The sequence below is a fragment of the Chlorocebus sabaeus genome, chromosome 10 (genome assembly GCF_047675955.1).
Source record: "Chlorocebus sabaeus isolate Y175 chromosome 10, mChlSab1.0.hap1, whole genome shotgun sequence".
Classification (NCBI taxonomy): domain Eukaryota; kingdom Metazoa; phylum Chordata; class Mammalia; order Primates; family Cercopithecidae; genus Chlorocebus; species Chlorocebus sabaeus.
Window position 1 is genome coordinate 450,290 of NC_132913.1, and position 14,241 is coordinate 464,530.

At 40.4% G+C, this 14,241-nt stretch overlaps 1 pseudogene; it reads left to right on the forward strand.

Annotated features, from left to right (window-relative positions):
• The first annotated feature begins 7,488 nt into the window (after positions 1–7,488).
• Positions 7,489–11,980, forward strand: LOC140712547 (large ribosomal subunit protein uL23 pseudogene; annotated as a pseudogene).
• The last annotated feature ends 2,261 nt before the right edge of the window (positions 11,981–14,241 follow it).

The window sequence follows — 14,241 nt, forward strand, 5'->3', positions numbered from 1 at the left end:
TATCTGAAGCCATACCACTCAGAGGGACTGTAAAATACATAATGACATCTCCTTTAGGATGTCCGTAGAGAATTCAAGGAAAAAAAGTTAAATAATTTAAAAAGTGCTTTTGGGTACAGCTATTTAGCAGTAGGGGGTAAGATTAGAGATAGATCGTAAAGATAATAGTACGGTTAGGGTTAGGAGTAGGGTCTGGGTCAGAGTCAGGGCCGGAAGTATGGTTAGAGGTGGGGTCATGGTCAGGGTCAAGATCAGAGTCAGGGTCAAAGTCAGGGTCAGAATTAGGGACCAGGGTAGGGATCAGGGTTTAGGGTCAGGGTTAAAGTCTAGAGACAGGATTGGGGTTAGGATTAGAACCAGAGCTTTGTTCTCCTCAGGACCCACCCAAGAAGAGGCCATGGCTTTGGAGCACCTGGTAGTGTGTTCACAGTGAAGACCAGAGTTTCGTTGTCCTCAAGACTGACCTGGGGAGATGTGGCTGCGGGCCAGTGAGGAAGGTGAGGCAAAAGCTTCCTGTTTGTTCCCCGGGTGCTAAAGGGAGATCTGCCATGGGCTTTACTTCACACGTTATATTCTGCAAGTCTTGTTTTACAAAAGCATCCCTTCCTCGAGGCTTTGGTTGCTCATCATCACAGCGTGTCATAACACATGATAAGATTTGGTTGTGCTTCAGCAGGGAGATCTTGGTATAGAGAAAGGAGAAATGCTTAGAGCCACTATCAGGACAGTTGGGATAAAAGCTGGAGATGGACAGAGGCTGGAGGAAACATGTGCACCCCCTGTGAACACTTTTATTCATGTTTTCATTGCTCATTTTTCTTACAGTGTTAAATTAGTAAAAATAGTATTGAAAAATTGAAAAGTAGGCATATTAAAACTTGCAACATTATTATTATTATTATTATTATTATTATTATTATTATTGTTTTTGAGATGGAGTCTCGCTCTGTCACCTGGGCTGAAGTGCAGTGGCCGGATCTCAGCTCACTGCAAGTTTCGCCTCCCGGGTTTACACCATTCTGCTGCCTCAGCCTCCCGAGTAGCTGGGACTACAGGCGCCTGTCACCTCGCCTGGCTGGTTTTTTTTTGTATTTTTTAGTAGAGTCGGGGTTTCACCGTGTTAGCCAGGATGGTCTCGATCTCCTGACCTCGTGATCCGTCCGTCTCGGCCTCCCAAAGTGCTGGGATTACAGGCTTGAGCCACCACGCCCGTCTAACTTGCAACATCATTTAAGTTTAAATATATTATTTGTACCTCATCAACATTTTTTGTTTTGTTGAGAAAGTCTAAGGTTAATTGGCAGCATATTTTTAATAGTATATAGAATAATGTCTGTTTTATAAACATTGATATCGTACATTACATGTGTGAACCCTGAAAATCTGAGACCGGTCTGAGATTTTTTAGAAAGTTTATTTTGCCATGTTTGAGGATGCGCCCGTGATGCCTCCGCAGGAGGTCCCGACGACATGGGCCCAAGGTAGTCGGGGCCCAGCTTGGTTTTACACACTTTAGGGAGACATGAAACATCAATCAATATGTGAAAGATGTACCTTGGTTCAGTCCAGAAAGGTGAGACAACTTGAAGAGAAGGCCAGACAGGGAGCTTCCAGGTCATAGGTAGGTAAGAGACAAATGGTTTCATTCTTTTGAGTTGCTGGTTACCCTCTCCCGATGAGGCACTCAGATACGCATTTCTCTCGGTGAGCAGACGGGTGACTTTGGACAGAATGGGAGGCAGGTTTGCCCCCAGCAGCCCCAGCTTGACTTTTCGTTTTAGCTTAGTGATTTTGGGTCCCCAAGGTTGATTTTCCTTTCATAAGGTCTAACATGTTTTCCTATGAGCATTGAGTATTCATTGCGTATTTTATTACACAAGGCACGAATTTTTAAAAAATCATCAACTTCATGACTAGCTATATAGACATAACTACATAGAGGTTCAACTAAATTTGGAAACATTCCAGAGTTTTGGTTTCTAATACTTCTTTGTGATTCTTTAAAAAGGTAAAGTATTTTTTTTTCCATAAAGCATAGTAACATCTAAAATCACCCTTTAAATCACCTGCCATTTTTTTTCTCTAGTTTCCCCATTTTCTGCAAAGCCTCATTGAGGAAATTGACTTTGAATATCCTTTTACACTCTTCTGTTTTAGAAAGCTTTGTGGTAAAACATTGAATCTTCATGGTCACAAGTTCTGTTCACATTCTTTCTTTCTTTGAATTTTTTTTTTCCAGTGGCCAATATTTGATTCTGTTGTATTATGGCTAAAAGGTAGGCATGGAACAAAATAAAGACAAGAAGTCTTTGGAAGAAGTGATCCAGTCACAATGAATCAATTTGCCTTTGGAACATATTTTTAGAAAGTCACTCTTTTGAAAATATTTAGTCATGAATTGAAACAGAGTCTGGTAGGTTTTTTTTTTTTTCCTGGTCTAAGGTGAACAGCATTTTAGAGAATGAACCCAGGACACAACCACAGCACAAGAAAAAAAATGATAAGTTTACACATATGTGTTACCACTGTAACAGAAAACATGTAAAGAACATTTATTTTGATTTATGTATCAGTCTGCATTGTTTAATTTTTTTGTGTCATAAATGATCTTATTTAAAAAACAGGACTAGTTAACAGTGTCAATTACTAGCAATTCATGGTATAAATAATTAAAGAAGTGTTTGAAAAATATAACAATGTTTTAAATAGTTATATTTTATAGCAGTTTTTGACTTACACAGAAATTGCAAAAAAGAAAAATTGCAGAGTAGCTTCAACCTACTTTCCTCTCTTATTAACATCTTCTGTCAGTGTGTCTCACATGGCTTATTCATATCTTACATAATGTCTCACAGTTGATGAACAAATACTGATAGACTATCATTAACTAAAATTCATATTTCATTTGGATTCCCTTAGTTCCATCTTACCCTGACCCATCCAGGATCCCGCATGACATGTAGTCATCACGTAGGTGGCTCCTGGATGTGACAGTGTGTCCGGCTTTCCATCTCATGATGACCTTGACAATATTGAGGAGGATTGGTCAGGAATTTTGTAGAATGTGTCCCCCATTGTGATTAAACATGGAATTTTTCTTATAATTAGACTGAGGTTCTGGGTCTGGAAAAAGTAGATCACAGAGGTGAAGTGCTACTCTTGTCACTTCATTTTCTCAAGGTGAACTGTCGCCTTTGATGTTCACTTGGATTGTTCGGCGGAGCTAGTTTGTCAGGTTTCTCCACTGTGACGTTATTTTTCCTCCTTGTCCATACTGCATGTGTTCTTTCGGAGCAAGTCACTATGCGGAGCCCACACTTACAGAGTGAGGAGCTCCACCTTCTTGATGGCTGTCTACCTCAATTATTTGGAATTCTTTTGCAAAGGAGATTTCTATTCAACTCCATTTGCTTATTTACCTATGTATACAAACACAGACACCTAGATAATTACTTAAAGCTTTAGTTACTATTCAGCACTACAGCATTATGTTGCACAATTCATTCCTGTGTTGGTCATGGGTAGCTCTTTTTATTGGCTCCTGTTTTCTTTTAATAAAAGAATTTTTATTTATTTTTATTACATATTTTAATTTTTTTTCGTACATACTTACTTTCTGATACTTCAGGATTATCCTGGCTCATATATTTACTGTCCCGGTTCTAGCACCAGACATTTCTTAAAAGAGCCTGATTCCTTTGAGAATGGTAGGAAAACTTACATCTGACTGCTGAATGAGCACATTGTATCTTGTCCCTCCTTAGCAATGCTAGGAAGAATATGTGTGCATCTAACAGACCTATACACCCCTAATTATAAAGGTTTCTATGTAGAACTGTATGTATCTATATTAAACCAAATGTAAGTTTATGTTGATGTCTCAACCTCTGATCTACTATCACATGAATCATTCTAGCCTTCTCCCCTTGCTAATTTGTAATCTCCCACTTCAACAGTGAGAGACCTGGTTCCTACCATCTGCAACTTATGTAAGTCATTGTTTTATTCCAGATACAGATTCTGTGGTTTTACAATTGTTCACAATTACTTTTTTTTTAAAATTTATTTATTATTATTATACTTTATCACAATTACTCTTGTTGGAAAGAACTTTATAAAATGGAATCCAGTGATGAAGTGTAGTCCATTTGCCTTCAGCCTACAGAATCTACTCATTTTTGAAGTGTCTTAGGTCAACACCATTTTCCCTACACCTTCATCGAGTTTTTTCCTACATTTGTGTCTTAGTCCGTTTTGTGCTTCTGTAACAGAATACCTGAGGCTGGGTAATTTATAAGTAAGAAAGGTCCATTTGGCTCACAATACTGGTGGCTGGAACGTCCGAGATTAGACAGTTGCATCTGGTGGGGCCTCAGTCTTTTTCACCTTATGGTGGAAAGTGGAAGGGGAGCAACGGGTACACCAGAGATCACATAGCAAGAGCGACAGCAGGAGGGAAGCCAAGGAACCCAGACTCTTGTTAACTCCTACTCCTGCAGGAATTAATCCATTCCTGTGAGAGCAGAACTCACTCATCCCCATGGAGGACATTAACCTATTCATGAGGGATCCGTCCTCATGACCCAAACACCTTCCACTGGGCCCCACCGCCCCACACTGCCACACTGGGGGGTCAAATTTCAACACGAGTTTTTGCAGGGACAAACCACATCCAAACCATAGTAATTTGTAGCATAGTTAATTTCTTTTTCACATGATGCATTCTGTGTTGGGATACTCCACATCCTGAATAATTTTATTTAATTTGAATAGAGTTTGGCTTACTTGTTTGGCTGTAAAATTCTGCGTGTTTTGACAAATGCGTAGTGGCCGGTATCCACTATTAAAGTATGTGAAATGCTTCAAACCCCCACCCCATGGAGCCAATGGCTTCCCATCTGTGTAGTTTGCCTTCTCCAGAGTCTCATTAAATGAAGTCACACTGTGTGTATTCTCCTCAGACTGTCTTCTTCCAGTTAGCAGAGTGCATGCAAGATTCACTCATGTCTTTGTGTGAGTTGATAGCTTCTTCCTTTCTATGGCTAAATAGTATTCCATTGCATGAATGTACCACAGTTTGGTTATGCATTTGGGGAGCAAAACCTTCCTCTTCTAACTTTGTTCCAGGGTTGGAGACCTTCAAATTAACTGACAATAGATACATTAATAGGAGAGGCAGTATTTGGCTTCTTATTCCACAAGTATCATTGTAGGACAAAATTCATCAGATGGCAGGATCCAGTTTACAAACAGGTAAAACTAGCCCAAAGACAAGAAACTAGACTAGAATCTGATAACCCACAAGGGCTATAGATTTCCTCTTATTTAAATTTTTTATTATACTTTAAGTTCTAGGGTACATGTGCACAACGTGCAGGTTTGTTACGTAGGTATACATGTGCCATGTTGGTTTGCTGCACCCATCTACTCATCATTTACATTACGTATAGTTTTCCTCAAAAAAGTTTTTTTTTGAGACAGGGTCTGGCTCTGTCTCCTAGGCTGGAGTGCAAAGGTGCAATCTCAGCTCACTACAACCTCTACCTCCTGGGTGCAAGCCATCCTCCCTCCTCAGCCTCCTGATTAGCTGGGACTACAGGCACATGCCATCATGCCCATCTGATTTTTCTATTTTTAGTAGACATGAGGTTTCACCATGTTGCCCAGGCTGGTCTTGAACTCCTGGCCTCCCAAAGTGCTGGAATTATAGGCATGTGCCCCCATGCCCGTCCGACTTATAGTTTTCCATTGAAACATAAAATTTATCTCTGTAGTAACCATCATTTTTGATCATAGATAATCAAAGTAAGATTATTCTTGTTTCAAAAATAAGTCTAGCCTTGTTAGATTTTGCCTGATCATTTATGTAAGTTTAGTAAGAACAAGAGCTGACCACATAGATACTTTCAAGCTTCCTTGCTGCAAGTTTTCATACAGAATCTCAGATTGGACTTTTAAAGGCCTTATTGAGGCTAAAAGCCAAGCCAAGAACATACTATCAAATTTCAGCTGCAGACCTTATAGCTTTGTGTGAATTCCTCTCTACTTGAGGCCCTCAAAATAGCCCCAAATTCCTGGGCCTACAAGGAAATGACCTTCCTTACTAATCTGTAAGGCTGTGAACCCCATAATCTAGATATCAGACTGGCTTTTCTCAGAGTGCTTTGTAAGCGTTGACTCCATAAAAGTCAACCTTACTTCCTTACAATTGCTGGTCATAACTGGTCTGAGGTACATTTCCTAAATATGATATTTCAGTAAAAGCCTTGATAATATAGCCAAAGTTTCCAATTATGTCCTGTTACAAAGTGAACAGAATCTTTTTTTTTTTTTTTTTTTTTTTTTTTTTTTTTTTTTTTTGAGCTGGAGTCTCACTCTGTAGCCCGGGCTGGAGTGCAGTGGCCGGATCTCAGCTCACTGCAAGCTCCACCTCCCGAGTTCAGGCCATTCTCCTGCCTCAGCCTCCTGAGTAGCTGGGACTACAGGCGCTCACCACCTCGCCCGGCTAGTTTTTTGTATTTTTTTTTAGTAGAGACGGGGTTTCACCGTGTTAGCCAGGATGGTCTCGATCTCCTGACCTCGTGATCCGCCCATCTCGGCCTCCCAAAGTACTGGGATTACAGGCTTGAGCCACCGCGCCCGGCCAAGATGAACAGATTCTTACTGGACTTTTGCTAACAACTATATTGTCATGAAAGTAAGAGTATTCAGCAAGAATTTCAAAATTCTAGAGAAATCAGGTGGGGAAAAAAAGATAAATGCTCCTTTTCTGTTTACAAAAGCATAATCTACTAAAATTGTTGTGAGTTAGCTTGAGAGTGGCCAGGTGTGGTGTGTAATCCCTGCACTTTGGGAGTCTGAGATAGGCGGATCACGAGGTCAGGAGATCAAGACCATCCTGGCTAACACGGTGAAACCTCGTCTCTACTAAAAAATACAAGAAATTAGCCGGCGTGGTGGTGGCAGCGCCTATAGTTCCAGCTACTCGGGAGGCTGAGGCAGGAGAATGGCATAAACCTGGGAGGTGGAGCTTGCAGTGAGCTGAGAACGGGCCACTGCACTCCAGCCTGGGCGACAGAGCGAGACTCCATCTCAAAAAAAAACAAAAAAACAAACAAAAAAAAAAACACAAGAGTTAAGAGAAAGGGATTTCTTTTTTTTCTTTTTCTTTTTTTTTGAGACTGTGTCGCTCCGTCTCAATTTCTCAGTGTGGTAGGCAAAAACATGTTTATTAACAGGCCAAAATACCTAGTTTCTCTGTAAAAATAAGCCAAAAGTATATAAACTTGAATTACTTATGTTCAGCAATTAATGTTTTAGTATTGTATCTTATTTATAAATGATGTAGACATTTAATGGAAATATTTTACTTAGCTTACTTTAAGGTTAAAAATTACCAAAAGTATTTTGGAAACTACTGTTAGGCAGATTTACTGTAAAAAACTTATTATACTTATTATTGAAATAATGTTTTTCGCTTTTCACAAGATGGCACCAAAAATGAAGGAAGCTCCTGCCCCTCCTAAAGCCCAAGCCAAAGCAGAGGCTTTAAAGGTCAAGAAGGCAGGTGTTGAAATGTGTCCACAGCCTCCCAAAAAAAGAAGATCCGCACCTCACCCACTTTCCAGCGTCGCAAGACACTGCGATTCCCGAGGCAGCCCAGATATCCTGGGAAGAGCGCCCCCCGGAGAAACAAGCTTGACCACCATGCTATCATCAAGTTTCCACTGACCACTGAGTCAGCCATGAAGAAGAAAGAAGACGACAACACGCTTGTGTTCACTGTCGATGTTAAAACCAACAAGCACCAGATCAAACAGACTGTGAAGAATCTCTGGGATGTGGATGTGGCCATGGTCAACATCCTGATTCGGTCTGATGGAGAGAAGAAGGCATATGTTCAACTGGCTTCTGATTACGATGCTTTGGATGTTGCCTACAAGCTTGGGATCATCTAAACTGAGTCCAGCTGGCTGATTCTAAGTAGATGTGTATCTTTTCACCATAAAAAAAGGAAATAATGTTTTTCATAAGAATGACAACTTAAAATCTTAAAGCTTATAGATTTGATTCTAATTATCTAGTAAGTATAATATTAGCTTCTTGTAAGCACTCAAGCAGAATAGAAACTTGTTTGTTGGCCGGGCATGGTGACTCACACCTGTAATCCCAGCACTTTGGGAGGCCGAGGCAGGCGGATCACGAGGTCAGGAGATGAAGACCATCCTTGCTAACACTGTGGAACCCTGTCTCTACTAAAAATACAAAATTAGCTGGGCGTGGTGGCAGGTGCCTGTAGTCCTGGTTACTCGGGAGGCTGAGGCAGGAGAATGGCCTGAACCCAGGAGGCGGAACTTGCAGTGAGCCGAGATCGCACTACTGTACCCCAGCCTGGGTGACAGAGAGAGACTACATCTCAAAAAAAAAAAAAAAAAAAAGGAACTTGTTTGTTTTATATTTAATAATGGTAACTCCTCTGAAAACATAGTTGTTTTATTACACAGAAAATGTGAAATATATCTTATTTAACTAAGTTGTATCCAAATCGTGTTAACTTGAAAACCATTTGGATCGGTTCTTATATTTCTAGGAGTTTGGGGAATATTTATCAATGATTTTTTTTTCCAATCTAAGTTAGAATAGAACACTTTTAGAGGATTTTATAAATGAATTTTGCAGTGCTATTTAGAGTTAAGAAAAGTCACATATACAGAACATACATTAATAGACATACAAACACAAATAGAGATCTCATAACTTTCATCTTGAAATTTTAGCCACGAATCAGGCGTAAATATTCTGATGGTTAATTTTGGATGTCTGCTTGATTGGATTAAGAGATACTAACATAGCTGGTAAAGCACAGTTTCTGGGCATAAGTGTGAGGGTGTTTCTGGAAGACACTGATATAAGGAAGATCCACCCTGACCCAATGTGGATGGGCACTGATACGGTTTGACTGCGTCGCCACCCAGATCTCATCTTGAATTGTAGTTCCTATAATCCTTACATGTTGTGGGAGGGACCCGGTGGGGACGATTGAATCATGGTGGTGGTTACTGCCATGCTGCTGTCATGATAGTGAGTTCTCATGATCCGATGGTTTTATAAGGGGCTTTTCCCCTTTGGCTTAGCACTTCTTGCCGCTGCCATGTGAAGAAAGATATCTTTGCTTCCCCTTCCGTCATGATTGTGAGGCCCCTCCAGCCATGTGGAACTGTCAGCCCATTAAACCTCTTTGTTCTTTATAAATTGCTCAGAGTCAGGTACTTCTTCATAGCGGTATAAAAATAGACTAATACAGGCACCATCCAATTGCTTGAGAGCCCAGATAGAACAAAAAGGAAGAGGAAAGGTGAATTATCTACTTCTGAAACTGAAACATCCTTCTCTTGCCTTTGACATCAGAACTTCAGGGTCTCAGGCCTTTGGCCTCAGAATGAGAGTTACAGCATTGGCTTAACTGATCCTGAGTCCTTTGGACATGGACTGAGCAATGCTACCAGCTTTCCTGGTTCCCCAACTTGGAGACAGCCTATCGTGGACTTTCTCAGCCTTCATAATTATGTGAACCTTCTCTCATCTGTCTATCTACATATATCCTACGGATTGTGCCTTTCTGGGGAACCCTGACTAATGTGATGACAATAATACAAAATACAAAATTCACTAGTTTATATAGAAGACTTGGTTTTTGTCTTTACCCCATTTTATGTTTGTATTAGAACTGTGTTTCTGGAAAATGGAACAAGTTTTTATTTTCTTCATATGAGGGCTAAAGCTTTTTTTCACCAATGTTTTTGGAGATTTTTAAGATTTTCAAGATTTTCTTTTGACATATAATCGTATGAAGCTGAGGAATTTTGTTTTATTGTTTCTATTTTATTTTTCAGCGTTAGGTGTTTGCTTTTGCAGATCCTTGAGCATATTGAGAGGCTCCAAGGCATGGAGTGGGGTGCCTAAAGTTTCAGTGATTATAGGGAGTTGAGAGACTCAATTAGGAAAGGAAAGGTCTAAAGGAAGCAATTTGGAAGATCAAAATTTTCTCAAAAGAACTATTAAAGTTCTAAATAATTCTTGGTAAAGTCATGCAAACAGGAAAGGAAGTAGACAGAATTAGTTCCATATTGGTGGAACACACAGTCAGCAGAGGTTTGAGAAGGGAGAATTTAGTCAACTGAGAAGTTCCTCTGAAAGGAGCAAAACCAAGATCACAGACACACCATGAAACAAAAAGCCAGGAATAACTGCCAACCCAAGAGGAGAACAGAGAGGCCTCAAAACCAAAGCTAGGATAAGAAAATTCTAGCCCAAGGATTTTCAGACAAAGAAGCCTGAGATTCCAACCCAGCTTCAGAGAGTACTCACTCAAAATGTTACTCAAACTGTAGGCTTTTTAATGACTTATCCATGCATGCAAAAGGCATTTCCTAAGGTGGCACAGAAGATGGAGCCCCCATATCCAAAGATAGCCAAGGAGAAAGAAAGACTCCAGTTGCCAGAGCCAGTGGACAAAGGCAACAGAGAAAGAGACAAGGGTCCTTATGGGATGAGACCCTTGCAGATTTAGACTTATACAAACTCCTGAGAACTGGCAGGATGACAGCTATAAATGGGGTACCAACATTTCTACTCATTGGATTACAAGTTTTCAGGCATCCAAAATGATTAACAAAATAGAGATTTCTAGGGCTTCTGTGGGAGAGTATGGAAGGTCTTTTTGAACTTTTTAGTGCTGTCAACTGAAGAATGATGAGCTTCATAAATTCGGAAAGGAGAGATTTCATTATGTTTTTGTTTCTTTGAGTCGGAGTTTCACTCTTGTTGCCAAGGCTGGAGTGCAGTGGAGTGATCTTGGCTCACTGCAAGCTGCACCTCCCAGGTTCAAGCGATTATCCTGCCTCATCCTCGCAAGTAGCTGGGACTACAGGCATGCGCCACCATGCCCAGCTAATTTTTGTATTTTTAGTAGAGACAGGGTTTCACCATGTTGGCCAGGATGGTCTTGATCTCTTGGTCTCAAGTGATCCATCCGCCTCAGCTTCCCAAAGTGCTTTGATTATAGGCATGAGCCACTGCACCCAGTGAGAGATTTATTTCCTGTAAAGGGTTGCAGCCTGCAGGATAGTCCTGACAGGCTAGGAAGCATAACCTCCAGCCAGAAGTCAGAAACAAACACTTCAAGGGAGAGGTAAAGGAAATAGTAATTTATACTGAGTGGCATGGCCAAATACACATATTTAATAAGCTCTAGGAGGAGTCATGCATATTTCTGAAAGGAGAAATGCATGCATGCTCAATTGAGTTTCTTGCTCCTTCATGGGTCCAATGTACAAAAAAACGGCAGTGTTAACATGATCCCAGGGTGGAGTTTTCAGCCCTCTGACATTAAAAGTTGAAGCAGAGGATATGAAAACTCACTCTGTGCATCCTGTGTACGCTGTCCAGAACCTCTCCATCATGGGTGGTCTCTTATTAGGCAAGAGAGGAGAGGCAGCTTCAGGCAGTTGGTTGAAATCAGTGGTGGAGTCTTTTGAAAGGCTTGTTTCTGTTAAATCCTTAGGGAAGAAAGCCTCATCATGGTTAGCAAAGGAGGGGATATAATGAGGTGTATCTGACCCCTGTCATCCTATCGTGCCCAACTTGTAATAGGGGAGGAAAAATAATTTTCTCTCTACCTTTACAGAATTCTAAGATGGGACCCTCTGTAAATCTGAGAACTCAGTTTTGAAAGTTACTCTGGGATCCCCTCAGCCAAGAGTGGGTCTGTTCAGTCAGTTGGGAGCTTAGGATTTCATTTTCATTTATCAGTGCTAATGGGAATGTGTAGGCTGTCTTCCTGGCAGCTGAATTTGAAAGAAACTCTTTGGATGGGGTTAATGGCAGCTGTATTTTCTGGGAGCTCTGCTTTAATTAGATAAAGTAAGTTCTGGTAAGATTTCTTTATCTTCGGTATCTCAAATATTTTCATTTAAATAATCTTTAGAACAACCTTTTTTTTTTTTTTTTTTTTTTTTTTTTTGGAGACAGAGTCTTGCTCTGTTACCCAGGCTGGAGTGCAGTGGCACAATCTTGGCTCACTGCAAGCTCCGCCTCCCAGGTTTATGCCATTCTGCCTCAGCCTCCCAAGTAGCTGGGACTACAGGTGCTCACCACCACACCCGGCTAATTTTTTTTGTATTTTTTTTAGTAGAGACGAGGTTTCACCATGTTAGCCAGTATGGTCTCGATCTCCTGACCTCGTGATCCACTTGCCTCGGCCTCCCAAAGTGCTGGGATTACAGGCATGAGCTACCGTGCCCGGCCCCTATAACAACTCTTGATGTCTGAGTGGGTTCCCACACAGTCATTTGTTGTAAGACTTTCTGATTCCTTTTTTTCCTTTGGTCATTATGAATAGGGCTTCTGTACATAATTGCATGGTAGCTTTTGTTTGGAAATAATATCAAAGTAGCTGTCAAAATACTTATGAATGTGATTTTTGGATAGTAAGGTGAGACTTGTTTAGCTTTGGGAAAAACTGCCCAACTTGTAATAGGGGAGGAAAAATAATTTTTCTCTCTACCTTTACGGAATTCTTAGATGGGACCCTCTGTAACAAATTACAGATTAAAATGAGAAAAAAGTAGGCAAGTTTAAAAACATGGGTAAATCCCCAACAGGTGGCTTTCAATTCAAGTGTAAATGCTATCTTCAACTTAAAGAAAGAAGAGTTGAGGCTCAGTAGTGGGGAGGTAACAAGCAAAAGCACAGTAGACAAGGGTAAGTTTTCTTATACAGACTTAACTCCATGCGTTCTCTGTTGATAAGACTCTTTAATGATTTAGTCATCCTTCTCTTCTTGGTTGGTGCCGAGAGAGAGAGAGAGAGAGAGAGAGAGATCTTTTAAATGGGGATTTCGTTTATAGATGTAAATTTTCCTTACACAAGGGTAACTTCTACTCTGTTTTCAGAACTTCCTTTTTTAGCATTTTTTCAGAGTCATCAGCTCAGAATAGTTCTTATGCCAAAGGGACATATTTTGGGGTGGCATATTCTGGTTTCCTACCATCATATTTTGGGGTGGCATATTCTGGTTTCCTACTATCATATTTTGGGGTGGCATATTCTGGTCTTACACACTGTCTTCCACCAGCAATGAAAAGAGTTCTTGTTTTTCCTCCAGCAATTTGTCATTTTTTTTAGAGTTTAGCAGTTCTAACAGATATAGACCAGCTGTGCTATCTCATTGTGGTTTTCAGTTCTCTAGTATGTTGAGCATCTTTTTGTATGTTCACTTGCCATCTGTAGATCGTCTTTGGTGAGGTGTCTGTTCAGAACTGTGTGCATTTTTAATTGAGCTGTTTAACTTGTTGCTTAGTTTTAAGAATTTTGTATATATTTTGAATACAAATTATTTCTCAGACCTGTATTTTGCAATTTTTTTTTCAATATGTGGCTTGTCTTTTTGTTCCATTAACAAGGTCTTTTCCAGAGTATAAACTGTAAATATTAAGAAATCCACATTGTCATTTCTTCTGTGTATATCAACCTTTTGTGTCATTTGTTAAAATTCATTACCAAACCCAAAGGCACATAGCTTTTCTTCCATAGTTTCTTCTAAAAATTGTATAGTTTTGCATTTTTAGTGTAAGGATGATTTTGAGTGATTATTTGTGTAAGTTGTAAAGTTTTCGTGTACATGCATATCATTTCCTATGGTTTCCAATAATCGTCCCCTCACTATTTTTGGGAAAGACACAGGATAGTGGGCTCTGTTAGAGCAGATAAATAGTTAGACATGAACAGGAGGGGGAGCTCCTGGAAAAGGGAAAGTCTGGGAAGGCTCACCTGGAGGGACCACCAAAAATTCACATTTAGTGGCATCTGTAATGCTGGAGTGGATGGGCACTTGTCAATTGTGGGTAGGAGGGAGAAGAGATACCTATGCAGAAAGAAACACCCTAGAAATCCTCTTAAGATGCCCCAGTCATCATTCACTCTGCAGTAATAATGTCACAATATTGGTAGCTACATGCTGATAAGGACAAAGCGGACATTCTTAAAAGAAACCTGGCACCATAAGTACAGATTAGGGCAGAGAAGCACATTCAAAAGAGATGCAGTAGGTCCAAATGTGACCGCTGTCAGCCTGCCTGGGATGGCGGGAAGGAGCCTGGTACCAGAATGGCTTTGGATCGATCACCACACAAGTGCCTGAACCAACAGTGAGGAGGTCCCACAAGCCTAAGTGGGGCAAGT